We start from the raw sequence: 8,078 nt of genomic DNA, 5'->3' as shown, positions 1-8,078 counted from the left end.
TAGGTTTCATGCAGATTTTGTAACATACATCCACCCTCATGAACTTGATTTGGAAAGTTGTCTCCAGATGGTGCTCTTTAATAGTGCTAAGCGTATGGCACTTCTTTTACCGTTCAACACAGATATTTGAAAAAGCTTCTCTCTTCATGCATCAGGATGTTTGAAGTTTCATTCTCTATACAGAACCTTGGTGCTCAGAGTGGAGTAAACGTCATTTCTTTACAAGTTCCTTTACCCTTGAGCCAATGCTTTCAGCCTCATGAGAAAAGATCTGAGTTTCAGACAGTGTCCTACGGATTTCCCTCATAAAGTTAAGCGTACAATAATTCCCTTATGCTGAGAAACACTTCTGAGAATGCTTCCAACTTCGTAAAAGAAGACGTGCCTTGAAGGATGGATTCGGTACGGTCGTTTCTTGAAGCTAAGTCTCTGCCACTTTCCTTATGCTTTCAGGGCAATGATGCAAACGTTTCCATCTTCATGACAGAATTTGTTGGTTGAAAGATGCTATCTACCCAGTGCTCTCACCTACTATTAAGTTTATGGCACTTTCATTAAGGTTCAACACACAGGAAAGAAACCCCGGTTGATCCATTTGTCAGGAGGTTGGTTTGATATTGTTTTCTATCTACACAGATTTGGTTCTTAGAATTAAGTAGACGGCACTTCTTTATGAGCTCGCACACATTCTTACCAAGGCTTCCGTCTTCACTACAGAAGTTGTGAGTTGAGACATGGTGTCAATACAGTGTTCCTGTATAGAGTGAAACAACGCGCTTTATGCGTCTGTTTTCACAGACAGGTTTGCACATACTTCCGTTTTTATGACAGAAGACTGTGAGATGCAAGATGCTTTCTCTATGGTGTTCTTTCGTGGACTTCAGTATATGGCACTTTCCCTATGTTTTCTTAGACACCTGTGCCAATAGTTTCATCTTCACGACCGAAGATGTCAGGTGAATGATGGCTTTGATACAATGTTCTTCTTGAAGATTGGTTAGTGGCCCTTATGCTTTCATTCCCACTCTGCAACATGCTTCCATCATCATGACAGAGGATGGGAGTTGGAAGACCCTTACCATGCTCTTCTTACTGAGAGTTACGTCTATGGCAGTTTCCTTATGGTTCAACACACATATTGGAAAACCCTGGTGTCTTCAGTGATCAACGTTACCGTCTCTCTGCACAAACCTGATTCACTGAATGGAGTGATGGCACTTTCTTTTCGTTTTCACACAACATTTTTGATCGGCATCCTCTTTTTTTGGAAATTTTGTTTGGAAATTTTAATATGCCTTTCTCAATATCTGATGGAAAAAGCAGACAAAACATTGGTAACAAATGTGACCTAATTGACGTCTATGTAATATTGCATAATACGTGCAGAATACGTTATTTCCAGTGGTCATAGACTATTTACCCAAACAGATGATATGTTGTTCCATGAATCATGTCTACATTTTAACATCCTGAAACTAACTAGATTCTATTCTTAGGCCACCAAGGAATAGAGCCCGAGTCCTCATGAAAAGAAGACCAGGAAATCCCTCCATGTTTAAAAATTCAATGTAACTTTGCTGCATATCCTAAGGGTCAGAGAGGGAATCGCAATGGACATTTTCCACCTTTTCTACATCAGGGCTCACACACAATGGCCCTTTGTCTCTGAAGAGCACTGACTATCCTAACATAGACAGGACTTAAGCCTCCTATCAGGGTTCTGCATGTCCCAGGCACACCTGGCAGCCTTGGCCTGTGCCCACACACACCTCCCTCCAGCTTTCCTTTCTGGTGGCATTGTGTTAAGGTAGTCAACATAGCCATATGGAGATGAGAAGCTCCCCACTCCTAGTGATGATGTTGCTATTGTCCCCACCAAGCTAATAACATGATTTCTGAGAGAATTACAACAAAATAGCAGTTTCTTGACCTTCATGAAAGTGTGAAAATCATCTTGTGAGTCATCTTTTCGAAACACGGTTTCACCATGTGTTCTTTTCTCTGGAAAAGATATAGACCCAATGGTAATTATGGCTCCTGAGCACCTGCTCTTGGGAGACTCCATACTGGCTCTGAGTAGCATTCTCCCTCGTAAACTTCTCAACTGGGGTGTAGATAGAATGAGTCCCATTTTTAGATGGATAGACAAAGGCTCAGAAATGATATGAATTACAGAGGATTTTAGTGTCAGAAACCTAAGTGGGATCTCCAAACTGACTCCAAATCCCTTGTTCTTCCATACAAGGTACCATTTCGCTCTACCCCAGGTCTTCTCAATCTGGAAACCTAGGAAGTATTAGGATTTTCTTGTTGTGTGGCCAAATGGAATGAATTCGGCTGCCTTTTCACCTCTGCCCATCATGATCATGAAGATAATTCTCTCAGTGGAGGACCTTTGAGTCGGAGACTTAAAGATCCCTAGGAATAGAGATACTATACTATTTTTCTGATATTAAAGTGACTGAAAGAACTATGCTTTTTTAATTGATGGAGGCTCTGGTCTGTAGAGTGTCCTGTAAGGTCGGAAATAGTATTTAAAGCAGTTAGCCTCTTCTATAGAGTGAGACAATGCTTCTAAAGATTTCCTAAATATTCCCTTACCTGTGATTATTTATTCCCAACCATCGTAGTGTTTCTATGTTACGATTATGATTTCATTAAGGCCAACGTTGCGGAGAAAGAACTTAGTGTATCCAGGGGCACTTTCGTGTTGTGACAGTGAGCTATTCTGTTGTATTCTGTAGTCCAAGGGAATGGTGCCAGACATCTCTAAGATGTGTAAAATTCTGACTGTAAATGATCTCTATGTTTCAGAGATTTGGGCAGGACAAGGGGAGGAGTCCAGAGACCATGAACGCCTCTGTTACCTGTGTTGACCATGGAGCAGGTAACCTTCTGTAGGGGTCCTTTGATGTCTCTTTACTATTGGAAAGGTGCTTTCATCTCACGTTCCACCATTTGGTAGTGATGATAAGGATAAGAGTAATTTTTATGTCATACCATCTGTGAGGCCTGATCTTGGCCTCCCAGGAAAGCTCTCCTTTAACATTTTACCCAGCTCAAAATGACTGGGCAAACCCTCAAAGCATGGGCCCTATTTCTGCCCCCAGCACTTATTGTCCATATGCATCAAAAAGAAAAAGAGAACCAAAAAATGCCTTTGCCAACATCAAGGTGAGAACACAAAAGAACCTTTCTTGCTCCCATAAGATTAAAGTCATACTGATTTGTACATACTGAAAACATAAGAAAAAGTCTGTCACTTTCTGGAACCTTCTTCCTCATCGTGATGTATAACTATACGTAGCACAACTCAGAACAAATATATGACCCTGCCCTAAATGTTCCTTCCCTGGAGCACTCCCTTCTTTGTGAAGATTGTGTCTCCCAGGCAGCTGTCTTTGACTTGGGTTTGAATAAAACTCTCTTCCTTCCTCTCTAAAATGTTTTAAAAGGTTCCTTCATTTAGTGTCGACAATAACACTCTGTTTTCAAGTGAAAAATAAATGTTCCTGGTTCACAACCGCGACAGAACAGAAGGCCGGCTTTTCCTTCCTTCCCTGTAGAACTAAGCATGTGTATATAGATTGCAGCACAAATGGGCTCACCCTAGAAGGATGTTTTGAAGGTCTGAGAAGCACTATCCACTCCATGGGTGAGACAAGAAGGCAAAGCTATTCCCGCTTGGAGCATTCCTTTTGGCGCTTAAAATTGCCTTGGATATGCATAAAAGCATTGCATTTCCTAAAGCCCAAGGCTGGAACAGTCTGAGAGCAGCTGACCTTGCCAGGAACCAGGCACACCCTTGCAGGAAGGGTTGGTGCAGAAGGGAAGGGGCAGGGCTCTGAGGGTGGTCTGCAGCTAGAGGGGTCCGCGAAAGGGGCCGTGTGTGTGTGTGTGTGTGTGTGTGTGTATGTGTGTATGTGTGTGATTGCAGCCCTGCCCATGATCCCCGTCATGCCTGCTCAGGGCGTTTAGCCAAGGAGGTGCCTCCTGGACCTCTGCACTCCCAGAGTTGTGAGTCATGGGGCCGGTTGCCTGGCATTCAAGGAGTTGGAAGCATCATACTCCCCAAGCAATCACCCCATGGGGGTGGAGCTACGTCTCTGTGTGCAGATCCGGAGCAGCCCAAGGACGCAGACCAGGAGCCAAGGAAGTGGAGTTTTGAGAGAGTGGACCTGTGGAGTTCCTGGCTGGGTGAGTGCATGCTGTGTGGCCATAGGTGGGCTTTCTGGGAGTAGGGGTACCCCGGGTAAGAGGCGGGGTTCTGGAAGGGCATGTTGAGAGAGTTCATCATGGAGACTCAGTTTTCTTTCCTTTTTCCCTTGAAAGTCTCTTCTGCCTAGTCTCCGTCAACTGGCCATACACCCCAGACCCAGGAACTCCAGGGCACCCGCTCAGCAAAGCTTTTGTGGGATGGTTCGCAGACATTCCAGGGTTTCCCGTGTTCCCCAGGAAGAGCGAGAGAAAGGACCGCACAGTCCCCAACTTCAGTGCGGTGCCCCTGTCCCCCGACACAGTGCAGGTAATGGACCTTGAGCAGTTCCCCGAGTTCAGCAGGGTATTCCCTGTTCCCTCAGGCACAGGTGTGGCGCTAGGAAGGCCCAGAGCCGTTACCCAACTTCAGCATTGTGCTAGCTGTTTCCTGGGAATGGTGGCAATGGGCTGGGAGATAATTACTACTAAAAGACAAGTCTATGTTTCCCCTTCTCCCAGAAACCACAGCAGGTGTGCAGGCTTTAGGTCCGAGGAGCTGCTTCTCCCCATCTGACAACACTTCTCTGCTCTGGCTCCGCGAGACCCGACGTTCTGAACGTCTGCATCTGAGTCAGTGAGGCAGCTTGACACGGGATCCAGCATTCAGAGAAAGCGGCAGGTCCATTTGGACCTTCCACATCAGGACTGGAAGTAAAACCTCTCATTAACCCACCATCTCCTGGGTTTTTCTCTTTCCTCTAGTTGAGCCATGAAGTAAAACTTAAGTAATAGTTGTCAGCGTTCTGAATTTGGTGAAGGAGGTACTTAGTTTCTGAGCTTGGAGCACTTTGCAGGGGATCCCATTTTCTCTGTTCATTGACTGCTTATGAATGTATTTTGAACAGCTGTTTCCTAGAAACACTCTTTCATTAGAAAGGGAAGGTGAGGTTTACTCTTTGTCTATTTTTAAGATATACGTTTGACAGTGTTTATACAGTTGGGCCTAAGATATGGGTGAGTGGCCACCATTTAGTGTTAGATGGCCTTTTGTCGTCACATACAAATATGGATGATGTCTTTCCAATTCTCAAAGGTGATGTTTCATCACTGATTAGTCCTTTCATCCCAAGAGTTACAATGGGGGTCGAGGGAAAATTCAAAATTATTCAGAGCAGCATTTTCCTCTTTAAAATATATGCTGGTAGTAAGGAGGGCACATATTGCATGGTGCACTGGGTGTAATATGCAACTAATGTATCATCGAAATTTACTGTACTGTATGGAGACTATAACATTATGTAATAAAAAACAATAAAAAAATAAAGGTAAACCTTGTGTATCTAACTATACCAGATGTATCATCTCGATATTTTGAAGTGCCATATTCAATCTGCTGTTTCTTTGGTGGTGGAGTCAGAGGAGAGTCTTTTGGAATTGCTTTCGATAGAGGCATGGTGGTGGCTTCAATTGGGTAGGCGACAGGGGCCCTGGGCTGAGTTCTGGAACTGCTTTACTGATGCTGGGTGAGTCAGGTTATGCCAAAGAGTTTCTGTTTCTTCCCTATGAGACTGACAAAACAGGCTTCCAACGGAAAAATTTTTCGTAACGTGCAAACATGCTCACAAGTGCCTGTGCCAAGGTGAAGCAAATGCCATACACTGATCTGTAAGAGACCACAGTTTGCTAGCAGGAGATAAACCCGAACGAAAACAACACGGGACACTTGAGGCAGAAACGGCTTCCGCCGAAAAATAAGTTCTTGATGTGGAAAACCTATCCAAAGTGGTTGTAGCAAAGTAAACAGAATGCCACACACTTATGTGTAAGAAATAACATTCCCCAGGCATGGTCTAAGCCCAGACATCGTCACTGTGCTTTTGGTAGCATGAGGGAAACCCGAGACCCACATCCCTGACCCATTTGGCAAAACACCGACTTCCAACGGAAACAGTTTTCCTGAGGTGCAGACCCTATCCCAAGTGGTTGTGGCAAGGTAAAGCAAATGCCCTCCACTTCTCTGGAAGAAACCACAGTGCCCAGCCATGTTCTAAGCCCTCCCATCCTCCCTGGGCTTCTGGCAGCAGGAGTGAAAAGAGAGGAGCAGAGCACTGGGACCCGTTTGACAAAACCCGGCTTCCCACGGGAAAGTCTTTCTCCACGTGCAGACATGCTCCCAGGTGCCTGTGGCAAGGGGAAGGAAATGCCATACACTGACCTGGAAGAGACCACAGGGCCCAGGCACAGTTTGAACCCTTCCCTCAACCCGGCGGTTTTGCTATCAGGAGTTCAACCCCAACGAACACAGCCCGGAGACCCCTGGGGCAAAAACGGCTTCCGACGAACAATAGGTGCTTGCTGTGGAACACCTATCCCAAGTGGGGGAAGCCAGCTCAACAAAATGCCACACACCCAGGTGTAAGAAACAACATTGCCCAGGCATGGTCTAAGCCCCTCACCTCGTCCCTGTGCTTTGGGGAGCCGGAGGGACAGCCGAGGCCCACGGACCTGAGACCCCTTTGCAAAACGCCGGCTTCCCACGGAAAGAGTTTTCCTGAGGTGCAGACCCTCTCCCAAGTGGTTGTGGCAAGGTAAAGCAAATGCCCTCCACTTCTCTGGAAGAAACCACAGTGCCCAGCCATGTTCTAAGCCCTCCCATCCTCCCTGGGCTTCTGGCAGCAGGAGTGAAAAGAGAGGAGCAGAGCACTGGGACCCGTTTGACAAAAACCGGCTTCCCACGGGAAAGTCTTTCTCCATGTGCAGACATGCTCCCAGGTGCCTGTGGCAAGGGGAAGGAAATGCCATACACTGACCTGGAAGAGACCACAGGTCCCAGGCACAGTCTGAACCCTTCCCTCAACCCGGCGGTTTTGCTAGCAGGAGTTCAACCCCAACGAACACAGCCCGGAGACCCGTGAGGCAAAAACGGCTTCCGACGAACAATAGGTGCTTGCTGTGGAAAACCTATCCCAAGTCGGTGTAGCCAGGTCAACAAAATGCCACACACCCAGGTGTAAGAAACAACATTGCCCAGGCATGGTCTAAGCCCCTCACCTCGTCCCTGTGCTTTGGGGAGCCGGACGGACAGCCGAGGCCCACGGACCTGAGACCCCTTTGCAAAAAGCCGGCTTCCCACGGAAAGAGTTTTCCTGAGGTGCAGACCCTCTCCCAACTGGTTGTGGCAAGGTAAAGCAAATGCCCTCCACTTCTCTGGAAGAAACCACAATGCCCAGCCATGTTCTAAGCCCTCCCATCCTCCCTGGGCTGCTGGCAGCAGGAGTGAAAAGAGAGGAGCAGAGCACTGGGACCCGTTTGACAAAAACCGGTTTCCCACGGGAAAGTCTTTCTCCATGTGCAGACATGCTCCCAGGTGCCTGCGGCAAGGGGAAGGAAATGCCATACACTGACCTGGAAGAGACCACAGGGCCCAGGCACAGTCTGAACCCTTCCCTCAAACGGCGGTTTTGCTAGCAGGAGTTCAACCCCAACGAACACAGCCCGGAGACCCCTGAGGCAAAAACGGCTTCCGACGAACAATAGGTGCTTGCTGTGAAAAACCTATCCCAAGTGGGGGTAGCCAGCTCAACAAAATGCCACACACCCAGGTGTAAGAAACAACATTGCCCAGGCATGGTCTAAGCCCCTCACCTCGTCCCTGTGCTTTGGGGAGCCGGAGGGACAGCCGAGGCCCACGGCCCTGAGACCCCTTTGCAAAAAGCCGGCTTCCCACGGAGACAGTTTTCCTGAGGTGCAGACCCTCTCCCAAGTGGTTGTGGCAAGGTAAACTAAATGGCCTCCACTTCTCTGGAAGAAACCACAGTGCCCAGCCATATTCTAAGCCCTCCCGTCCTCCCTGGGCTTCTGGCAGCAGGAGTGAAAAGAGA

General features: G+C 47.2%; 1 long non-coding RNA gene across 1 annotated transcript; it reads left to right on the top strand.

Moving 5' to 3' along the window:
* The first annotated feature begins 3,957 nt into the window (after positions 1-3,957).
* Positions 3,958-4,873, top strand: LOC130544676 (uncharacterized). Its single transcript, XR_008961144.1, has 3 exons — positions 3,958-4,197; positions 4,333-4,525; positions 4,717-4,873. It is a non-coding gene; the product is annotated as an uncharacterized LOC130544676 (long non-coding RNA).
* Positions 4,874-8,078: the final 3,205 nt, after the last annotated feature.

This window comes from Ursus arctos, unplaced genomic scaffold (assembly GCF_023065955.2).
Source record: "Ursus arctos isolate Adak ecotype North America unplaced genomic scaffold, UrsArc2.0 scaffold_23, whole genome shotgun sequence".
NCBI classification, from domain to species: Eukaryota; Metazoa; Chordata; class Mammalia; order Carnivora; family Ursidae; genus Ursus; species Ursus arctos.
The sequence above is the reverse complement of the archived record's forward strand: the minus strand, read 5'-3'. Positions and strand labels throughout refer to the sequence as shown.